This window comes from Hevea brasiliensis, chromosome 8 (assembly GCF_030052815.1).
Source record: "Hevea brasiliensis isolate MT/VB/25A 57/8 chromosome 8, ASM3005281v1, whole genome shotgun sequence".
NCBI classification, from domain to species: domain Eukaryota; kingdom Viridiplantae; phylum Streptophyta; class Magnoliopsida; order Malpighiales; family Euphorbiaceae; genus Hevea; species Hevea brasiliensis.
Window position 1 is genome coordinate 11,324,510 of NC_079500.1, and position 24,828 is coordinate 11,349,337.

At 32.6% G+C, this 24,828-nt stretch overlaps 2 long non-coding RNA genes across 2 annotated transcripts; one reads left to right on the forward strand and one right to left on the reverse strand.

The window, feature by feature from the left end:
• Positions 1-11,364: 11,364 nt before the first annotated feature.
• Positions 11,365-13,359, reverse strand: LOC131182290 (uncharacterized). The gene is made up of 3 exons (XR_009150576.1): positions 12,982-13,359; positions 12,181-12,237; positions 11,365-11,608 (listed from the first exon to the last, which is right to left on the reverse strand). It is a non-coding gene; the product is annotated as an uncharacterized LOC131182290 (long non-coding RNA).
• Positions 13,360-22,546: 9,187 nt separating this feature from the next.
• On the forward strand, positions 22,547-24,276 carry LOC110642151 (uncharacterized). Its single transcript, XR_002492394.2, has 2 exons — positions 22,547-22,809; positions 24,084-24,276. It is a non-coding gene; the product is annotated as an uncharacterized LOC110642151 (long non-coding RNA).
• Positions 24,277-24,828: the final 552 nt, after the last annotated feature.

The following is a 24,828-nucleotide window of genomic DNA, read 5'->3' on the forward strand; positions in this document are numbered from 1 at the left end:
TGTTATTGATGAAAGAAGAAGCAGGACGTGCAGGTGTTGGCAAGAGAGGCAGATTTAATGAAGATCGAATAACAGCGTTGACAGTAGGAGGTTCATGTGCACTTTTGATTAAGATTTCATGGGCTACAAGCTGCCCATACAGTTCATAAAAAGAAACAGGTTCAGTCCGAAGATTCAAGGCAGTGATTATAGGATGATATTCAGCTCCTATATTCCGATAAATGATAGCATTGAATTCTGCAGGTTGAAGAGGTCGACCTGCTGCTTGTAGTTCGTCACCTAACTGCTTTGCACGATGAAGATATTCAAAAACAGAGAGATCATTTTTCTTCAACTCCTGGAGCTCAATGTGAATTTGGAGCTGTTGATTTTGAGAAATTGAGCCAAAAGCTTTGGCAAGAGCTTGCCAGACCTCCAAAGAAGATGACAGCCCAATAATATATGGAAAAATTTCCTCAGTAATGGAGGAAAGCAGCCAACTTAGGAGCATTTAATCTTTTTGAAACCAACTTTCATAATCAGGATTGGGGACAGGTTCAGAGGTAGTGGAACTAACAATAGTTTTAGGAGGAGCAGTGAAAGTGCCATCAACAAATCCTTGTAATTTTTTATAATTAAGTAGAGGTAAAAACTGAGCTTTCCAAGTAAGATAATTCTTGTTGGTTAGCTTGATAGAGAAGGTGTGGTGAGCAGATGAAGGAGAGGATGAGAAGGATGAAGTCAAGGTGGATGAAGTGGCTGAAGAGGAAGAACTCATGATGAGAACAAAAGCTCTGATACCATGTAGAAGTTTTGGCTTGAATTGTGAACTGTATTTATCTCTTTTTATTTTAAACAGTATGCAAGTACAAAGTATATATAAGCTAGTTACAGATAATAAAGATAAGAAAGTATACAATTGAATTTTAAATCTGATATGATATCTAAACCACTTGAGAGAAGTATATGGTAATATCCAAACTGATACCCGAATAACTAGGACCTGGGCCAGCCTAAAGCCCCCGAGGCCCGTAGTAAGCCTAACTATTCCTTAACCCAACTCTAAGGCCCATTTGGGCCCAATTTCAAGAAAACAACTGGACAGAGTCTGGCCATAAAATGAATCTTTCAACGGGGAGTTTTTGACTCACCCGACCTGTAAACACAATAAATACTCAATTGGGGAGCTCAGCTCACCCTCCACATACTCATATCATCATAAAAATAAATGGGAGCTCAGCTCCCTCATCCAATCCATCAAACATGCATGTGATAATAATTTTACATGTCCAAAATAAGAATTCATATTACAGACCCAATTTAAGTAAATATTTCTAACACATGCGAAAATTCTAGAAGTTTATAGAATTACACAAACATGAATAGACGACCTGCGAGGGAGAAAAGCAGGTTAACCTAAAAAATAACCTCCTGTGGCCTGGAAAAATATTGAACAGGAGTGAGCGTTCGACTCAGAGAGTAAAATATCAATTTTAACCATAATCTCTATAACTATCTAAAGCTAATGTATCCTGCAGGGTGAAATGTAACACCAGCAAAAAATTCACATCATAATAGCAAAAAGGTAATTTGGAGCACTCACACACCCAGTAATATCAATCATAATATATGGGAGCTGATCCCCTATACAGCTCTCTTAAATCCAACCTGTGCCAGCGAAGAACTCAGCTCGGACTTCCACTTAATAACCAAATCGGGGTCCCAGCGAAGAACTCAAGCCGTGTCTACCCCGCAGGACCGGGTCCCAGCGAAAATCTCATGCCGTGTCTACCCGTCCTATCCATAGTCCACACCACATCATACGCACGCTAACGCACGCACACTGCTCCAAATTACCACAACAACATCCATGGCACTTTAACAATTATGAATGCAACATAAAACGTACATAGAGTTTAACTACATAGATACATAAATATAAGTGATGCATGGGCATGCTTGAACATATAATAATAGTGAAATTAAAATTAAAATTAATATTTTACTCATAGACTTGACGGCAATCACTGTGGCGGCTAGGCGGAGGAAGAAGGCTGTCCCAGCTCACCTGACAATTTAATTACAATCATTTAATAAATTTGACTCAATACAAATTAAGAAAAGACCAAATTCGTCCTAAGTCGTGCCGAAAATCCGGCAGAGTCTCCCCTATACCTAGGACCTACCCAACCTGCAAAAAGGGCTCCAAACACACTTCTATATTCTCAACCCATATATCCACAACTCAATCACATCACACAGCCCCTCCTGGGCCCATCAAATCAGTCATCCATCACAATATGTAAAATTTTAATTTAGTCCTTATAATTAATTATTCTTGCAAAAATTGCCCAAATAAGCTCTAAAAATTCTAAAACTTTGCCCCGCGGTCTTTAGCAATATTACTAGGCTATTGTAAGAAGAATCATAATTTTCTGAGCTACCACGAATATTTTATAAATTTTTAATCTCATTTAAGCACTAGAAAATTACAAAAAAGTAAAGTTCGGGTTTACCTATACCGATTCCGACTTCGGGGACACGCTCGGGACGTCTGACAATGGTGGGGTAGCCAAAACCTCGATCCAATTCGGAGACTATTTCAGAATCATCTGTTTACCGAAATTCACGCACTTATTAACTGTCGAATTTCCGCGAATTGAAGATACCTACATGAAGCCCACAACACGGAGGTTAGTACATAAATTTTACGGAATTTTCTAAGCTCATTAAATGCTCGGAAAAACACTGCAAAGTTCCGTGGGACCCACCGAAAAACGGTGTCGAAAAAATTTAAAATTTATATCATCGCGAAGCTCTCGATGAGTGGAGCGCTCTGGTACTCTCGGTTTTCTCGTGGGGTTCACGGTTTGTGAGAAATCTAGCCCAAAAGTCAAAATGGCTAAAACTTCCCAGGCAAAAATTGGACAAACCGCTCGATGGATTTCAGTGTTCTTGGTGTCTATGGAAAGCTCTCGATGAGTAGATGGATTTAGACACAAGACCCGATCCGATTGGTGGCCGGATCGGCCGGATTTCGCCGGAAGACGGCGGCGCGGCTTGCGCCGCCGCGCGCCTTTTTCGCTGCCTGTGGCGGCCGAGTCAAGGGCTGGGACGGTGCCGCGGTGGCAGGGGAGGCGACGGCGCGGCAAGGGGAGGAGGGAGGAGAGAGAAAACGGGAGAGGAAGAGAAGAAGAAAAACGCGCGCGGGAGAGGAAGAAAAGGAAGAAGAAAGGCCGATCCGATTCGACCGGTCCGATCCGATCTGGTTTGATTCGGCCGGTTCGATTCAGAATACAAAATTTTAAATTTTTACTCTGCCTTGGAACCGAAAACGAGGTCCAAAAATTCTGAAAAAATTTCAGAAAACTCAAAAAAATTCGTAGACTCCAATATATTTTTAATTTTGCCACGTGGTCTTTAAATTAATTTTTAAAAATCATCAAAGTTTATATTTTCGGAAAATCGAATCCGATTTTTAAAATCCGAAAAATCTCAAATAATTTCTTAAAATTTAAATAAAACTAAAATATTAATATTACTCATAAAATAATACATTTAAAATTTTTGGGGTATTACAATATGTGTTTATTTCATTTATGTGTAAGTATTTTTATATTTTAATAAGATTATTAAAGTTTAGAAAATGAAAAATAGCCTACTCTTTTAAGAAGATAAAGAGTGCCTTTTGATAGCATTATTAAAAATGACTTCATTTTCTTTTAACCAGGAAAATATTCTTTGTTAATAATTTTTTGAGTGTTCTAAATGCTAGAGAATGCTGAAAATATTTTCCTCTATAAAATAAATGGAGTCTTAATAATATAAATAAAAATTGAAAATTCTGTAAAAAAAAATTAAAAGAATAAGAAACAACGCAAATAAGAAAAAAAAAAACTTTAGAAATCAATTCATTTGATAATCCAAATTTATTTAAAATTGATGATGTTGTTGTCTTTATCTCTTTATTTATGCTGTAATTTTTTGGAAGAAGAGTTGGAAATTGTATTATAGCTTTGATGACATTTTAATGCAATTCTTCTATTGCCATTAAATTAAAAAGTGACCAAATATGTAACCAAAGGGACAGCATATGAAAACAAGTAGTTCTTTTGTTATTTTTGTAGCTTTGAATTTTGGGATATATTTTTTCATGGACCCGAACTTGTGACCTCATTGGGATAAAAAGTGAGATCTGTGGTGGTAACGGAGGGCACGAGTCGAAATATTGTAATATTTTACCCTTTGCGGCAGAGTTGTGAAATTTTCGGAAAACACACTGTGATTAGGGTTTGAGAGTTCTGATTGATTGTATCTTACTTTTTTTATCATAGTGAAACTTTTTCTCTCGTCTTCCCTATAGACGTAGACCTTACGGTTGAACAACGTTAAATCATGTGTTATTCTTCTTCTCTTTTCAATCGATTGTGCGATTTATGTGTGTGCTTTAGATTTGTGTGCTTATTATAACATCTTTTCTTCTTCCGAACTGATTATCATTTCTAATAAAATTCAGAAAAATTCCATGTCTAAAAAGCAAGTCAAAGCATCTAATCACTACCTAACTGAGGCTTAGAAAGAAAAGTCAAAGGCTTAATCATACACCACAACCTTAGGCCTAAATAGCAGATGGAGATCAGAACTCACGACCCAGAAAAGCACCAGCAACATTGTCGGACACTATCGCCACCCATGGTGAAATCTCTAGCTAGGGTGTAAATTAGCCAAATCAATTGCTGAGCTATTTAAGATTACATTCGATAAAATTTAGCTTGGTTCAACTCGTTTTCTAAACGAGTTGAGTTTGGGTGAGCTTGAACTCATCAATATTTGACTTGAGTTCGAGTTTAAAATCAGCTCGTTTATAGTCTTGCGAATTGGCTTATTAATCAGACTTGTTGATCTGACTCGTTAAAAAGACTAGTCATTTGGTTCGTTAAAAAGGCTCGCAATCTAGCTTATTAAAAATGCTTACGAACTAGCTCGTGAATACATTCGTAAATAGGCTCATTTATAAGCTCATGAATTGACTTATTTATAAAAAAAAAAATCTATATTAGTAATTATAATTTGTAATATTGTAAATATATTTATTTTATTTGTGGTTATTCTAAAAATAATATATAAAAAAATACATTGTTTAAAATTATAATATAATCAATATATAAAATATATTTTTTTTTAAAATGTTAATTTGCATAAAAATAAAATTCAAATATATGCTCTCAATATAACAAAATAATATATTATTAAATATTATATTATTGTATAAAATTATGATATAATCAAAATAAAAGTGCATTTATAAAATATAATAATTTGTAATTTAAATATAATTTTTATGAAAAAATAAAGTTAATTCTTCTATGAGAAATAAATCTAGAATATTGTTATAATAAATACAAACCATTTTATCCATATTAAGGTAATAAATAAATCAAAATTTAACTACGTAGTTTTGGTTATAGTCGTATAATTTAACATATGAATTCATCTTTCTCTCATTCTCTTCCTCTTTCTTTTTATATTTTGAACTTTTAAGCTATTAGACTTCAAGTAACCATTATTATTATTTTTCTCTCTTTCTTTGCAATTTCCTACCTTTTTTTATTAACACTAACTAATCTATTCATTTATTATTATTACTATTTATATTATTCCTCTCGTAATCTCTTTCTTTATAATATTTCTCTCTAAATTGTAAACTTTTAAAAGGTTAAGTTCAAATTTAGCACTAGACTATCCCCCTCTATATATACTTTTAAACTTAAATATGTGCTTTCATGATTATTATTTTATTTAATAATATCCATTTATTTCATACAAATTAAATTATTTATATCTTATATAAATTATTATTAAAAGGCATAAAGTATCAAATATAATTTGATAAATTAAATAATCTAATATATTTAATCTTTTAAACTTGATTAAATATAAAAATAGTAAAAAAATCAAATTATAATATATTTATATAAAAATTTAATAAATTAATTCATTAACAATATGAATTAATTAATAATTCAAAAAGTAATATATTTTATTAGAATAATATTAAAAAAATAAAATAATAATTTAATTATAATTACATAAAGTTTATAATGTAATTTTAAAACTATGGAGTTTTAAATTAAAAGAATAAAAAATAATTAATTTTATTTGAATTATGGTGCTATTGTAATTTGTGTTGTTTTAAAATTAGTTATAACGTATTATAAACTATTTTGTCTTATTATTTCTACTATTAATGACTATGGGTTCATGTAATAATGTATTATGAAAATAGTTGTGAGTTAAAATATGTGCAATAATAGTTGAGCTGGAGCTTATCAAACTTAAACTCGAGCTCAAGCTTATCGTATTTGAAATCGAGCTTAGCGAGCTCGCATTTAAGTTTATTTTAATGAGCTTATCAAGATTGACACGAGAGAAGCTCGAATTTAGCTCATTAATATAATATATGAACATAAAACGAGCTAAATTCAAATGGAGCTTGAATTTAACAGATTTCGAACGAGCGAAACTCAAATCTTAATGTTGAAGCTCGAACCGAGCTTGAGCCTGAACTAGTTCTAACAAGCCAAGCCTAAACAAGGTAAAACTTGGCTTGAATCGGCTCGTTTACACCCCTATCGTCAGCTACCATCAGTAGCCACAACTCACTCAACAAAGCATAAGTGCTCGAAAGTTGCACCAAACCGGATGCAAGCAATCATTCAGCCAATATCAATAGACTTCAAACAAATGAGCAGATGCTTGAAACCTAGGAAACCACTTCTTCAACCAAGAAAGATAGGGTCCTTAGAAATGCCAAACGAACCAGGAGAAGGTAGAGTAAAACTCGTATAGGTGGAAGCTTGAATCCATCACATATATCTTTGATTTTTTTTTTAATTTTTTAATTTTTTTTACAAATTTTTTTATAATTGCTCTCTTTTTTCCTAAATGTCAATCAACCCAATTTTCTCATTTTTTAATTTTTTTTATTTTAACAATAATTATGTTTCTATAATTTTTTTAATCCTTTAGCATAGTGTAAAATAGCTTTTTTCTTTTTAACTTTTTTACAACTTTTTAAATTTTTTTAATGATTTTGAAAAAAAAAACTTAAAAAAAAAAAAAACAGTCTTTTAGCATCCTAACCTCAATAACAAATGAAATTTTAACATATAAACATAATAAATTTTGTTTTTTTTTAATATTTCATTAATACTATATTACTCATATTAATTACTCTAATTATAATTAATTAATAGTATATCTATTGATAAAATATACAATAAATATATTAAAAACTAATATATTAACAACTTTTAAAAAGAAAGTGTATTATAATTTGAGATGAATTAAAAAAAAAAATCTATCCTTATAAAACAAGATAAATAAAAGTAAACTTTATCACAGGCTTGTTTAAACCTAAACCGAATTAAGTGTGTATAATTTTAAGAAGCTGACTGCTTCTTGTGACTTCTTTTTTATTGTATTTGGTTTGCTTTCTCTTATTGTAATGTACACACACATCAGGATCGGTAAAATCTAGACTCGGTAGAATCTCATTCTTCACCAACGTCTCTAATATTTCTTTGGATATATGACCCAAAAGCTTATGCCACAAAAAAAAAAAAAGAATTTTCATTCAGTCTACTACGCTTAATCCCAACATTGCTGTAAGTGATAAGTAAGGATTCAACAAAATTATCATCAAGTTTTAGCTTATACAAACCATCAGTAAGAATCGCAGAATCAATAATGGAATATTTATTATTATTATTATTATTATTATTATTATTATTATTATTATTATTAAATAAACTGAAACATCTATATCCAAACTTAACATTAAAATTAGATTTATCAAGTTTTGAAATAGAAATAACATTATTAGAAACTGAAGATGTATAGATAGTTTGTAAAAAATCTAAGTGGTAACCATTACCCAAGATCAAACGGTAAGTCCTTATGTCTTCAATTTGAGCTTTCATTCGGTTCCCCATAAATTCGAAGTCTTTAGTTGGGTTTGTGATTTAGATCATAACAAATCCTTGATTAAGCTATCAAGTATTATTGGGAACTTCAATTAAGTTTAATTAGAAACATATATAAGCATAAGAAATACCTTTCTTTTCGAAACAAGCTTTACATTTCAAGCAATATTTCTAATCATATCTTACTTTCTTATAGAAGCAACACTTATATGCCATTTGATCATTTTTCTCAGCTTGAGAACTATCTGAACAGTCTTTTTATTTCTTCTTAAACTGGTTAGCCTTTGGTTTAAGTCCTTTAACAACTATTTGATCCATAATATTGACAGAATGAATCTCTTGATTCTTTAGTCTCATTTTCTCCTAAATTAGCTTACTAGCAAATTTAGTAACATTCCACTTATCCTTAATAATGTTGTAATTGATTTGAAATGGCCCATATTTAGGAGGTAGCGAGTTTAGAATGAAATGCACCAAGAAGGAATCATCCACCTCCATTCTTAAAGTCTTTAGCCTTGCTACAATATCACTCAATCCTGTAATGTGCTTGTGCATACTCTTCGACCCATTATACTTCATGGTCGTGAGTTGTGCAATTAAAGTACCAGTGAGTAACTTGTTTGCAGAACGAAATCGTTCTTCCACCAAATTAAGGTGTTCTTTTGCATTTTAGTTTGTGGAATTATTGTCTTAATAACAATAGTCATTCACAGAAACATTAGGCTTAATCTATTTGACTGTATCCATTGCTTATGGTACAATTTCTCTTCTTCACTGCTTGTATCTATAATAGCAACAAGTTTGTTTTCCAATAATGCTAAGTCAAGTTCCAAGTCACTTAAATGAAACTTAACTTGCTTACACCATTTAGAGAAGCTTAGCCTATCGAATGCAATAATAGATGAAGCTTGCAAATGAGGAGTAATAGCTGCAAAATAATATATACATACTGAAACTAAAATAGATTCAGACAAGTTAAACAATTAAAGTATAGTACAGTTCTTATTTGGGTAGATACTATAATATATTTTCTTAAATTAAATGCCTTTAAATTTGATTGGACAAATAATACATTAAATATACACGTTGTCTTTGAACATTCAATATATATTTGACAAAACATTATTATCTCTATAATTTTTACTGTTCATATAATAGAATAATTGATTTACCTTTGTGTAAAATCCTTAAGTTCTAATGCGTAATGAGTATCAATTAATCCATTTTTCATCAGAGGCATTTATTAGTATAGATTATTAATAATTTTTATATACATGTAAACATTCATAATTTAGTCACCTTGGTGACTAACAAACTGTTAATTTTATTTTATTTTAATTTGGTCACTTTGGTGACTAACAAACTAAAATAAATAACATAAGTCATATGTATAAATTTTGCATCTTAATAAATCTAATATTTGTTTAATCATTAGATTTAATTACAAATCTTAATTAGATTTGGTAGAAAACATAATTTTTTTTTTTTCATTTTCCTTACTTTCGAGATAACATGTTTCCAAATAATATTCCTTCCAACACATTTCTTTCATCTTGTTGAACTTGCATGGCTTAATTAAATTTAGGCCAAAACTCTAATTTATTTATTAATTTATTTTAAGCATATTTCATCACAAACATGTTTCCACATGCTTTGAAATTTATGGCCAAAATAATTTGACCACTTTGATATATTTATTTATTATTTTATTTTATTTTTTTTTAATTTTTTTCTTTTGAAAGAACTTATTCCAAACTTAAATTTTTGTATAACACGTTTTTTCGTCATATTAATAATCTTCATGTCTAAAACTTAATTTAGCCAAATTTTATTATTATTATTATTATTTTAATTATTAACCTTAATCATTAAATAATCATTAAACTTTCACGATTTATACTTTAATTCTACCCAGATCTAGCAAGAAGTAAGAATATCAATATCATGTTCATCATCATAAATTTAATGGAGAATTTTAATTGTTCAAACCTAGGGTTCTGATACCACATGTAAAATAATTTTAATACATCATAATAAATTATAAATATAATGTTAATCATAAACATAAGATTCAACTATCACCTAAATAATGAATTTTGAATAAATAAATTCTCATAGATCTATAAAGTGTACCTGATGCAGAGTTTGATTGAGCTATATTAGTTGTTAAGAGAGACCATTTGATTTGATAAACTGATTTCTCCCTCCTGACCCTTTGTGATTCACACACAAAACTTTAATGATGAAAAAACTTTCTTGGAATAATCCTAATATCTCAGACTTTATGAAAGATAATATATATAATCTTATGGGTAGAGAGAGAACCACTATATATATATATATATATATATATATTCAACACTTAATCTGATACATTTATTAAGTAATCCTTATGCAATTAGAATTATTATTTATTTTAATTAAAGTAAATGTCAATTAATGCTAATCACATTAAAAAATTAACTTTGATCTATTTCATTATTAAAATTACAGACAAAATCTTAAAATTTTTTACAAATTTTTTAAAATTGTTCTCTTTATCCCTAGAATGTAAGTCAACCCAATTCCACCAACGGCTTTATTATGTACGCTTTCCTTTCTAAACACCCTTCTTTTAGTGCATTTTTCTCATTTTTAAATTTTTTGTAAAGTTTAACAATGACTATGTTTCTATAATTTTTTTAATCATTTAGCACAGTGTTAAATAGTTTTTTCTTTTTAATTTTTTATAATGTTTTCAAACTTTAAAATAATTAAATAAAATTTTTTAAATTTTTAAATAATATTAAAAAATAGTTTTAGCATCCTAACTTCAATAACAAATGAGATTTTAATATATGAAAATAACAAATTTTGCTTTTTTTAATATATTTAATTAATACTACATTACTCATATTAATGACTCTAATTACAATTAATTAATAGTATATTTATTGATAAAATATATATTAAATGTATTAAAAATTAATATATTAACTACTTTTAAAATGAAAATGGATTATAATTTGAGATGAATTAAAAAAAAAATCTATCTTTATAAAACAAGATAAATAAAAGTAAACTCAATTATGAGTTGATTTGAATCATAAATTGAATTGACGTTGACTTGGATCAATAATTCCGATTCATGCATCGGCTTATAGGAGTTGATTATATGCCCTTAGCCTATTCAAATTATCAGTCTGAGTTAGTTTTGAGGTTCATTTTTGTCACGACTCAACCTATGGGCCGGACCGGCACTAGGACCTGGGCCGGCATAAAGCCCCCGAGGCCCGTAGTAAGTCTCACTGTTCTCAAATCCATAACCAGGGCCCAAAAATTTAGGCCCAACATGTAAATAAAATTAAATAAAATAAAATATTTTTATTCGGGTCAACCCAACCCGATAGCCATCAAAAACTGAAATAAGGGGAGCCTCGCTCAACCCTGTTACCTCATTTATAAACTGTTTAAAACTCATAAAATTTTTTCATTTGTTAATACAAAAACTTAAGTTCATGCAATCCCTGACAGGATTAATGCTACTACTAGTGCATGCGGAGTTCTAAATTACAAATTTAGATAATAATCATACAGTTAAGTAATCTTTTCATAACCTGTGAGGAAAGGGACAGGTTATTCTGAAAAATGTCTCCTCCTGTGGCCTGACAAAAATATTGAACAGGAGTGAGCGTTCGACTCAGAGAGTAAAATATCAATTTTAACCATAATCTCTATAACTATCTAAAACTAATGCACCTTGTAGAGTGAAATGCAACATCAACAACATTTTCACATCATAACATCAAAAAGGTAATTTGGAGCACTCACACACCCTGTAATATCAATCATAATATATGGGAGCTGATCCCCTATACAGCTCTCTTAAATCCAACCTGGTGCCAGCGAAGAACTCAAGCCGGACTTTCGCTTAATAAACCAAATCGGGGGTCCCAGCGAAGAACTCAAGCCGTGACTACCCCCCGAAGGATCGGGTCCCAGCGAAGAACTCAAGCCGTGACTACCCGTCCTATCCATAGTCCACACCACATCACACGCACGCACGCACACTGCTCCAAATTACCACAACAACATCCATGGCACGTTAACACTTATGAATGCAACATAAATCGTGCCTAGAGTTTAACTACATAAATATATGCATATAAGTGATGCATGAGCATGCTTGAATATATAATAATATTGAAATTACAATTAAAATTAATATTTTACTCACAGTACACCGATGACTATTGTGGCTGCTGGATGCAGAAAAATAGCTGACCTCGATCACCTAATAATTAAATTATAAATTTTATTAGTACTAAGTTAAGATAAAACTCTAAAGAGGCAATAAAGAGCCTAATTCATGCCGGAAATCCGGCAGAGTTTCCCCTATACCTGGGACCTACCCAACCTGCAAAAAGGCTCAAATAACACTTATAAATTCTCAATTTTCACAACCACATCTCATCAATATCACATGGCCCCTCCTAGGCCCTCCAAATCAGACAATACTCAAAACCTTAAAAATTACGTTTTAGTCCCTATAATTGACATTTTTCAAAAATCCACTCAAACAAGCTCTAAAAATTCTAAAATTTTGCCCTGCGGTCCTTAATAATATTATAAGGCTATTGCAAAATGAATTATAATTTTCTAATCACCCATGAATATTTTATTTAAGAATTTTACTCGATTCCATAAGTTTCCAACATCTAACATATTCTTAATTCAACCTAATTAAATATTCACATATTTAAACCTCCATCCTCAAGCTTCAACCAATTATATAAAATTTAATTATCTTAATTTCAAATAATCTTATATGCCCATATGCTAAAAATCTAATTAAATTCCATCTATATTTTTCAAAAATATTCTACAATCACTCAAAAATTCAACAAACACCATAGAATATCTCCAAATAATTTTACTTTCATCATATATTTTTCTTAGAATTTTTCTCTAATTTTTCCTGTTTAAGAAACACTGTATTTATGCTCCACAGACAGAGAAATAATAAAAATTGTCTTACCCGAAGTTTATCTGTGTCTCAAAAATTCCAAAAATTTATGAGGAAGCCTCTGGAAGTTGAATTATCTCCATAGCCCACTGGAGCCACCGCCGGAACCACCGCGCACGGTGGCCGGCCGCCGGTGACATTTGTCGGATCTGATCATACCACTATGTCCCTCTCCTCTTCCTCAGTCCATAGGTGGTCTCGGATCATCGATCCAACGATCGGATTATCGTAGATCTGACGAAAAAGCTTGAAAAACCTGAAACTTCTCTCCTCCATATCTCACTCATCCGACCTCCATTTGCTGCAAAATTGGTATCAAAAGAAAGCTCTCGGAACAAGCTTTCCAACGCCACCTGAATCGCCTCGATCGGACGTCGGATGAAGCCGAAATCGCTCAGCCGAAATCGCTCCGGGAAGCCGCTGCCCACTGTGCGCGCGTTTTCTCTCTCTTCTCCCTCTCTTGCCGCCGTTTATGGTGGTTATGGCTGTCGCCGGAGGGTCGCCGGCCGGGTGGGGAGCTGCTTGGGAGGTCGCCGGCCGGTCACCAGAGAAAGAATGAAGAAGAAGAGAGGGAGGGGAGGTGAGGAGAGAAGAGAGAATGGGGGGAGGGGGGTTTCCTCCTCCCGTTTTTGAAATTAATTTTTTTTTTTTTAATCAAAAAGCTGGCTGTGACAATGGGAAACCCACTGTCACACGCCAATATCCCTTCAATATCATTTTTTTTTTCAGGGTTGTTACATTCTTCCCCCCTTAAGAAAAATTCGTCATCGAATTTTCGAAGAAACAAGAGATATGGAAAAGAAGATTATTAGAACAAGTACAATCATTACTCCTCCAGCTATGCAGAGATTGGTAAAACATTTATTCTTCAAACTCTTCATATATTATATATGACATTCTACCGCTCTCTGATTCTACTATAGTGTTCTATTTGTCATCATCTCTTTCTAGAGGGCTTTTATCTTGTAACTATTTATTGACCATTTTTCTGATATTTCAAGTATTTGCTATACCTTACTGTTCTTGACTTGATGTCTCATAACTTCAATCAACTTTGGTGCTTACCTCACTTTTATTATGCCCCAACATGTCTCTTGGTGACTTCAGTCATCATTCCTTTGTTTTAATAATTTCTGTTTTCCCCAATGACATAACTTATGTTCCTTATTCTATGGTATCCTATGAGTAGCTTTCTTGTAGCACCTAATCTAGGCATCATGTTCGAGATCTTCACTCTTCTTATAACCTCAGTGGTCAATACCTATAAATCTTCTCACTCCCATGATATTTCAAATTTTTAATCTCCTTTTGTGTCATTACTAAGGTACTTAGACCAACCTCTGTCCATCTTATGTAACTAGTCAGGTAGAGTCTCCTCCAAGGGCCAAGTGTATCATTTATCAATATTGGAAAGTGAACTGGGTCTCTCCTTCTAGGTAACAAAAGTGTTTATATTCCCTGACAACTCAATCCAATGCGACTTTATCAATTCTCACTCCTTCTCTGGAATGGAAATATCTAGACTTCTTCTTATAGCTTCTTAGTATGTGACCTACTTTTGACACATTGGCACTCAGATCGAGGCTCTACTACTCTTTTAATCTATCATCTCATAACAACTTGTTTTAAACATCTCTTAGTGCATTCCTAGCATACCTATTCCTCCTTATCCTCATCATTATAACTAGTTATACCAAGCTTTCTTCCTATCCTTTGGATCTTATCCACTTCCTTTTTCCTATTTCTGGTATTGTTGATATCTTTCCAACCTACTGTACTTATTCTTTAACCTTTGTTTTCCCTCATTCTTATACTTTTTCCTTCAAGGATGTCCATTCCATATCATGTTTAACTTTCTTTTTATTTCTTAGTCCTATCTTGATTACTAGTTCCATTACTTCAAGAATTTTAATCTTACAATTAACCCCTATCAGCAAATTCTTCACATTATGCAACACTTGTAATTAACCACAGAAAATTCTTTTTGTATCCCCCTTTTTCCAACTTAACTATCAGAACATTATCATTCCTTACTAGCCTTAGTAGGAAATTGCTCATCCTGGATGGATAGGAGCCCCATAAACTATAACTTCCATCTGAACTAACACAGCTGTGGGAAATATGTGTCATGCCTTAATTCTAAACAAAATACTTCACATGTTCATTCTCCTTAATATAATCACATATACTGCCCATAGCTTTCCAAACTTCAGCCTCATCTTTTCCTATTAGCAACAATCTCATTCGCTGTAACTCATTCACAATTAGTATTCTCTCCAGCTCATAATTTAAAATAGTCACAAGCCTTAGTAGCTAACTCAATTTGACTCCTGTTATTACTCTGATCGTCCTTTCATGCTTAACACTAGGTATGCACTTACAGTCATTCTCATATCACGAAATTGTATATGAATTGGTGCCTACCAAACTCTCAAATAACTAGGTCTCCTTGACTCAGTCTCTGTTCCTTATATAACCTTCTAGAACCAAAAGCACAAGCTAAACTTGAAAAGAAAATATCCTCTTATATTCAACTACGCCCGATTGTCCATATAATAACGTTTAACCTATGTTTCCTAGTCTTTCTCTTCAAATTTCATCATCTCTTAGCACAATTATGCTCTACCTATAAGGTATCATCTGCATGAACCCTTTATCGTACCATTGTCCTTCCTGACATAATATTTTATAATTTATTAACTTTACTTATACTCGACCTATAATTCATATCTATCATCGTTTATATTGTGCCCTTAACTTTTGTTGATTCTTGAAATATTTCTCTCACTAATAGATCCTTCCAACACTAATTCCACCCTTATCTATGGTCATTAATTTGATTCTTGAACTTTCTAGTGATTTATAACCACCCATACTTATCACTTCTCGTTCTACCCCTACTGTTGTTCTGTCGTCATTGCTTCACTGCAAAGTGATTCTGTTGATCACACTAACAATGCTTGCCTGACATTCATAATGAACCTCTACTATCTTCTCACTATCTCAAAAGTTTAACCTAAAACCTATGTGTCATTATCTATAATTCTTTCCACTCATCATACCTATTTGATCCCTTAAATTGATTTTTATTCAACTTACTACTTACTAACTTCTTTTTCTCTGCCTAATTAGATAGTCCGCAATACCCTCGCACACTTCTAGCTTTTGCTCATTATTATTGTATTTCTCGCCTAATCTTCTTGATACTGTTAACAAGTTCAAAGAATCTTGTCCCATTGCTATTCACTTCACCTTAGGAATAGGGAATAGATAAAATATGATCCAATCATGTAACTCCAAGCTCTATATTTTAGCCCCTGTCACAATCTCAACTACATCATGCTATGAGTATCACATTACTAGATTCTATACCTCTATCACTATTCTCACTAATATGGTCCCATTTCGGTTTCTTCATCCTTGTCATTCACCTTGCCAATAATAACACTTAGCCTACCCTATATCTTAACTTTGTTCCTTTTGTTACGCGCCCTTCAGGTTGTCCTTTTATTTATTTCCTTTGTCATACCCAAAATAGAACTTGGCTATTCTATCCCTGGTTCCATTCTTCTTCCTAACATGACAGCTGTACTTGCTAACTATATCTTTCAGAGTCTCTACCACGTTATCACATATCTGTGCTACTCAGATTTGGTCCTTTGACCACTCTAGCTAGTACTTTCACTGGCATTTAGATTATATTGCATCTGCAATCAATTGTCCAAACTTTCATTCTGTACTTTCTCTTAATACTGTTATAATTAGATTATACTATTGTTTTGAACAATATGAAGTTAGAAAAGAACTCAGGAAATTACAGTCATACTTTTATTGTATGATCTCTATTCTTATCCTTTAGCTTACATAATATCCTTACTACCTCGAAAACTGATTTTGTAGTAATTTTATTTATTTGTTACTATTATTATTTTCCATGTTTACTCAATTAGCCAAAACTTAAGATTTCGGGCACCCAAACCCGTCATCCAATTCAAAGGATTTACATCCATCGTGATTTGATTATATATGATTCCTATAATGAAACTTGTATCCTCTGCAGGATACCCAAGCCAAACTACTCTCTACCACACTCTACAGTCCCATCTGGGGCATTATTTTGTAAGTTATCATTATCAGTAATAACCTTTGATCCCTTCTGAAAAGATAGGTCTATACCCTAACTTGCTGTAACAAAGGTACTACATTTACCACCTTACCCAAAACCATGTCAAATTAATGTCTCTCTTATCATATCATAGCTCTATAAATCATTAATTCATAGTTTCGACCTTCTCTAGGTAGTAGAGCTGTACTTTATTCCTTACTGATACATACAAGGTATACTATTCTCACTAAACTCTAAGCAAAACGTCTATCGTACTACAAAAACGATCCAAAATTCCATACTAAAGACTATATGATCTCACTCTATAAGTGTCACGTTTACTTTGCAACTAATCTGAAACCTCTGGTCTGATGGCAACTCTTGATGTAACTCTAGCTCATGCTAGGGTAACTGAGTCATTGACTCTAGTTACCACCCAACTGTGACCTTTCAATATTCTAACTCTAGACTCCTAACCAGGAGTTCCCAACTCCTCTGCAGATATAAAACTCTGTTCTGGCATAACTGTACCAAAACAGAAGCCATCCGCAAACACCCCCATTATGGAGCACCACGGAGATGCACGCAGCTCTACACAATAATCTCATGTCGGTACTGTAATCTGTAGCTTACAGAGTAGACTTCGAGAACATTGTATAGTTACTACGATACGTCCTGACAGACTAGGTCTCTTAATCTCTTATCTCTCTTGAATCTTCTATTATCAAAAACTTATTCTGACTGGGTCATCTACTGATGATTGCCAGCAGTGGTATCCTCATCCTTATTTAGGCCAACTGTACTTTCAAGACTCACTTTTATGTACTCGTACCTTGCACGAAATGGGCACACCATTTAAACCCATACTAACAAAAATATAGTGTTTCTTGGAGTACGTATCCTCATGATGGACCTCACATGTCTACTAACTCTATTTCACATTTCTATGTACTCCACGAAAATCAAGACACTAATTGAGAAATTTTTATATTTCCTGAGGTATAACGTAGAATCTAGAAATAAAGAATTACAGAAAAAGACAAAACAGAATCCTATACTCTGCATGTAACATCCTAACAAGACTCCTTTTACACTCCCAATTATATTATTTCCCATGAATCTAGAGCCTAAGCTCTAATACCAACTTTGTCACGACCCAACCTATGGCCCGGACCGGCACTAGGACCTGGGCCGGCATAAAGCCCCCGAGGTCCGTAGTAAGCCTCACTGTTCTCAAATCCATAACCAGGGCCCAAAAATTTAGGCCCAACATGTAAATAAAATTAAATAAAATAAAATATTTTTATTCGGGTCAACCCAACCCGATAGCCATCAAAAACTGAAATAAAGGGAGCCTCGCTCAACCCTGTTACCTCATTTACAAACTGTTTAAAACTCATAAAAAATTTTTCATTTGTTAATACAAAAATTTAAGTTCATGTAATCTCTGACAGGATTAATGCTACTACTTGTACATGCGGAGTTCTAAATTACAAATTTAGATAATAATCATACAGTTAAGTAATCTTTTCATAACCTATGAGGAAAGGGACAGGTTATTCTGAAAAATGTCTCCTCCTGTGGCCTGAAAAAAATATTGAACAGGAGTGAGCGTTCGACTCAGAGAGTAAAATATCAATTTTAACCATAATCTCTATAACTATCTAAAACTAATGCACCCTGTAGAGTGAAATGCAACATCAACAACATTTTCATATTATAACATCAAAAAGGTAATTTGGAGCACTCACACACCCTGTAATATCAATCATAATATATGGGAGCTGATCCCCTATACAGCTCTCTTAAATCCAACCTGGTGCCAGCGAAGAACTCAAACCGGACTTTCGCTTAATAAACCAAATCGGGGGTCCTAGCGAAGAACTCAAGCCGTGACTACCCTCCGAAGGATCGGGTCCCAGCGAAGAACTCAAGCCGTGACTACCCGTCCTATCCATAGTCCACACCACATCACACGCACGCCAACGCACGCACACTGCTCCAAATTACCACAACAACATCCATGGCACGTTAACACTTATGAATACAACATAAATGGTGCCTAGAGTTTAACTACATAAATATATGCATATAAGTGATGCATGGGCATGCTTGAATATATAATAATATTGAAATTACAATTAAAATTAATATTTTACTCACAGTACACCGATGACTATTGTGGCTGCTGGATGCAGAAAAATAGCTGACCTCGATCACCTAATAATTAAATTATAAATTTTATTAGTACTAAGTTAAGATAAAACTCTAAAGAGGCAATAAACAGCCTAATTCATGCCGAAAATCCGGCAGAGTTTCCCCTATACCTGGGACCTACCCAACCTGCAAAAAGGCTCAAATAACACTTCTAAATTCTCAATTTCCACAACCACATCTCATCAATATCACATGGCCCCTCCTGGGCCCTCCAAATCAGACAATACTCAAAACCTTAAAAATTACGTTTTAGTCCCTATAATTGATATTTTTCAAAAATGCACTCAAACAAGCTCTAAAAATTCTAAAATTTTGCTCCGCGGTCCTTAATAATATTATAAGGCTATTGCAAAATGAATTATAATTTTCTAATCACCCTTGAATATTTTATTTAAGAATTTTACTCGATTCTATAAGTTTCCAACATCTAATATATTTTTAATTCAACCTAATTAAATATTCACATATTTAAACCTCCATCCTCAAGCTTCAACCAATTATATAAAATTTAATTATCTTAATTTCAAATAATCTTATATGTCCATATGCTAAAAATCTAACTAAATTCCATCTATATTTTTCAAAAATATTCTACAATCACTCAAAAATTCAACAAACACCATAGAATATCTCCAAATAATTTTACTTTCATCATATATTTTTCTTAGAATTTTTCTCCAATTTTTCCTGTTTAAGAAACACTGTATTTATGCTCCACAGACAGAGAAATAATAAAAATTGTCTTACTCGAAGTTTATCTGTGTCTCAAAAATTCCAAAAATTTATGAGGAAGCCTCTGGAAGTTGAATTATCTCCATAGCCCACCGGAGCCACCGCCGGAACCACCACAAGACGGTGGCACGGCTGTTGGCGACATTTGCCAGATCTGATCATACCACCATGTCCCTCTCCTCTTCCTCAGTCCATAGATGGTCTTGGATCGTCGATCCAACGATCGGATCGTCGTAGATCTGACGAAAAAGCTTGAAAAACCCGAAACTTCTCTCCTCCATATGCTGCAAATTTGGTATCAAAAGAAAGCTCTCGGAACAAGCTTTCCAACGCCACCTGAATCGCCTTGATCGGACGTCGGATGAAGCCGGAATCGCTCCGGGAAACCACGCCATCAGGCGCATGTTTTCTCTCTTCTCCCTCTTGCCGCTTACGGTGGTTATGGCCGCCGGAGGGTCGCCACGTGGGGAGCTGCTTGGGAGGTCGCCGGCCGGTCACCGGAGAAAGAAAGAAGAAGAAGAGAGGGAGGGGAGGTGAGGAGAGAAGAGAGAGAATGGGAAATCAAAAGTGTGGCCGTGATGGGAAACCCACTGTCACACGCCAATATCCCTTCAATATCATTTTTTTTTTTCAGGGTTGTTACAATTTTATTTTTTATTTTAATTTGTACTAAAGGGATCAATTGAAAAGTGCTACGTGATGCTCTCTGGTTGGTCCATAAGACGTTACGGGACGACTCTAATGGCTCAACAACCACCCTCCTCCTCCTCCTTTATGTTGGCCGCCTAACGGTCCAAAAGTTGACCATTGGACAACCAACGATTATATATATCAACATTTTTTCAATTTTCAAATTCTCTCCATTTGAATTTTCTAATTTTTAAAATTTTATATTTTCATTTATTATGATCCACATTTTCATTTGTACTATTTATATTGTTTAAATAATTAACTTCAAGCTTTTTTTTTCCACTTTAATTTGTATAATAATAATAATAATAATAATAATAACAATAATAATAATTTGTAACATCATGCGAAATAATTTCACTTATAATACACTATAGCCATCTGTTCGAAGATGCAATAATAAAACAAAACCTAAATTATTAATTTCTAACCAATCCCCAAGAAGGCTGAAGGGTGCCCCTCTGAACATGAGACTGTGAAATGAATCGGATGGATGGACACTTCTCCACGTTTCAAATCTGAAATTGCTTCTGCATATAGTGGTTAAACTAAATAATAATAATAATAATAATTTTCATTTAAAAATTAATATTTATTTAATAATTATTAAATGGTGAGAGACAAAATTGGTACGACTGTACGAGGGTACAAAGGTGTCATAAGCTAACAACCCAGCCTGCATGTCCATATGTACGGAAAAAATAATTAATGTATATTAATATATATTAGAAATTTCATTAGATTAAAGCTATTTTCTCCTGAGCTTTGTCCATCTTAACTTTGCTCATTTGTTAATTTTATTAAAAAATAAACATATACATTACTTTCATATGGAAATGACACATTTGAACTTAAATTAAAAAGTTTAGATAAATTAGGCCTTATTTGATAATATTAACTATTTTAGTAGTTGTTAGTTATTTTAATAATTATTGACTATTTTATTAGATATTAATTATTAATGATTAACTATTTATATAATAATTTAAAAGAAAATTATTTGATAAAAATAACTGTTAGATTAGCTATTAAATTTAAAAATACTAGTATCATATTTTTATCTTAATCAAGATATTTTTTCAACTGTTAAAAATTTATTGTAATTAATTATCATCATTAATTTTTATATTACATTTTTTTTACCTTGTTTAAGAAATTATTTACTTTCTAAAAAAAAGAAATTAGTCACACTGAAATTAAATGGAGATTTTAGATAAAATTTTAAAATTTTTAATAAAAGAACATTATATAATAAATAAATTATTTAATCATTAAACAATAACTTAGTAAATATAATTAATAATTGAGTGATTATTGCTTATTGCATAGGAATTTAAGTAATTGTATAATTAATCTAGTTTTTTTTAATATATAAGAAATTAAACATCAACTTTTTATAAGGGAAAATAAATTTTAAATTATATTCAAATTAAGATATGCATTTCTCACTCAAAATATCAATTTCTTGAAAAATTTATCAGTGAAATTTGAATTGATTGACTCAAAGTCATAAAATATCGATTTTAATTCTAAATTTGACTTTCAAATCTATTCAACATTTGGATTTGAATAATTTTAATTTAATAATAAATTTAAATTGAAATAAATTATTAAATTGAATAAAAAAATATTTTGTCCACTAAAACAAAAAGAACAAAATAAGTGTACATGAAATCTCCATTAATAATGTAATAGTACACTTGTTTGTGGACACTAAATTATATTGAAATTTGAAATATATTTTATTTATTTATATTTTTTTCCCAAAAAAAAGAATTTTCTTTTATTATATTTTCCATTTTATCTACCAAAACCAAAGCGAGAAGTTTTCACACAGTCACCTTATTCATTGTTTGGCCATAAAAAGAATCTTTCTTTTTCATTCATCAACTAGGTTAAGTTGATAAGCTCTTTCTCTTTCTCTTTCTTTCGTTTAATGCCATTGGTGGCCTTGAATTTACAGTGACAACTGCGCCAAAAAGGACAGCACCAGAGAAAAGCAAAGCAATGGCTGAAACTAGACATCTGTACTGGTCAATCCTCGTGCCTTCTGCTTCTTGTAAATGAGCTTGGATTTGTAGCCTAGATTGCCACTGGTAGGTTCTCTCATCAACTATTCTTTCTTTCTTCGCCTCTTAATTTCTTCACCTAGGGTTCTTTGCAAGGTCTTTTTCTGTTACTGTTAGTGTGGGTATAGATTCTTTTTTTATTTTTTTAAAAATCGTTTTAAGCATATGTTCAGATTCTTAGCTCTTTCAGGATTTCCCCGTATCACTGCTGAGAGTTTTCTATATATTTCCATTTACAGAAACATTCTCCAGCTTGGGTGTACTTGCTAATTTCCTCTTTATCTTCAATTTCTTTCATGTTTTTTCCCCTTTAATTACAGTATTAGAAGAAAAAAAAAAAATTCTTTTCCTCTTCTGCAATTTCCATTTACAGGTAAAATTTTCTTTATTTTCTTTGATTGATGATCTTCTTGAATATCCTTTAATTTTTTTTTTCCCTTTTTCTTGGTGGGTTAAGTAGCCGGATTGTTTCTTGTAAAAAGCAAGATCTGTGATTGGTTTCTTGTAATTAACAATCACTAACTATTCTCAATTCATCTTCCCTCTCAACCCAAGCTTAATCACTGAGGGACCTTGTACCAAATTACTCAAATCAAGTGGCGCTTTAGGGTATAAAATGAGATATATTGTGAAGAAAACTTTGCTTCTGTATGTATCATGTGTTGTATTTTTTTTGAATAGTTATCTTCTCTCATCTACTTCAATTTCTGTTTCTTCTCATGATTTTCAAAGTGTCCAACAACATTGCAAGTGCATGGAAGTGATACATCTCCATCTGTTTTCATGATTATTTCTTGTTTGCTAAAGATTTTGCGGCATTTTTTTGGGACATGTTTGGTCGGTCTTGGGCTGAGAGTTCATTTTTTTCTCAAATTGGTCACTATAAAATACAGCAGTGATATTCCATGGCAAAATTTGTAATAAACACCTATGTCTTCTTTTTACAAAATCCATCACTTTGCCCCATTGGCTTTATAAAAATTTAACCTTTAGGTCCTCTATTGGCTAAAGTATGCCTCTAAAGAACATAAGAAACAGGAAAGTGGAAACACTCTAAACTGCTGATTTTATAAAATTCAGGACCAAAGTATTTTTGAGCAATGAGAAACCATTGTATGTACTGGGCTAAACTGCGAATCTTTTTCTTGTGAGTGTTTCTACTTCCTTGATTTGGTGGACGATTGTCATCCCGTTGAAATTATTCTGAATTTATTTGTTGTGATTTTCTTTGTTTTCTTTACGATACTGTTGTCTCACCCTTTTTTAATCTAGGATGCATGTTTCTCCCCTTTGTTTCCTAGTTTAGTAGAACTCAGGGCATGAATGCACAGCTGAGACAAGTGGCAAGTGGGGTACTTGAAAATTACTCTACTAAGACACAAGTTTGTCAAATTGATACAGCAAATTGCAAAACTGTCACCATGTTCAAAAATGTGATTATGCACATCTATTTTGTGCAACAACTGACCTGTTATTTATTGTGATTACTTCTTATGTTGGCTTGGTGTCTAAATGCTTTCTAGTGCTGTTGCGTGACGGATTCGTGCATAGTTGTTGATGGTTTGCCCCCTTCTTCACTTGGTGAAATCTTGATTCTTATTGTTCTCTTCCCGGCCGTTTCCCCACCAAAAATTAGTGTCCCAACCTTTTCAGGGGTTTTGGATAGTTCCACTGGGCTGTACAAGTTACCTGGAACTCGTTTGGCATTGTTATTTGAATTGGTGTTAAAGCTTGGTTTTGAGTTAAATATGGCATGTTAGCAGGGTGAAGGAGGTTTTATGGGCCTAAACAACTCCAACATTTATTCCTTCCTTATTTTCTGGATAAGGAAGAAGTAGGGTGAACAGACAACAGAGAAAATGAACTTAACATCAATGAACGATGAGATTGAAAGAGAAGCAGGTCCAAGAAGATAATTCTTACCAGGATCTTGTTTCATCTACCAAAAACTTTTGGAGTTAAAGAAAGTTGGGTCAGGGAGGATTTGGATCTGTTTACAAGGGATACCATACCTCTTCGGGAATTGCATGAAGAAAATATTAAATC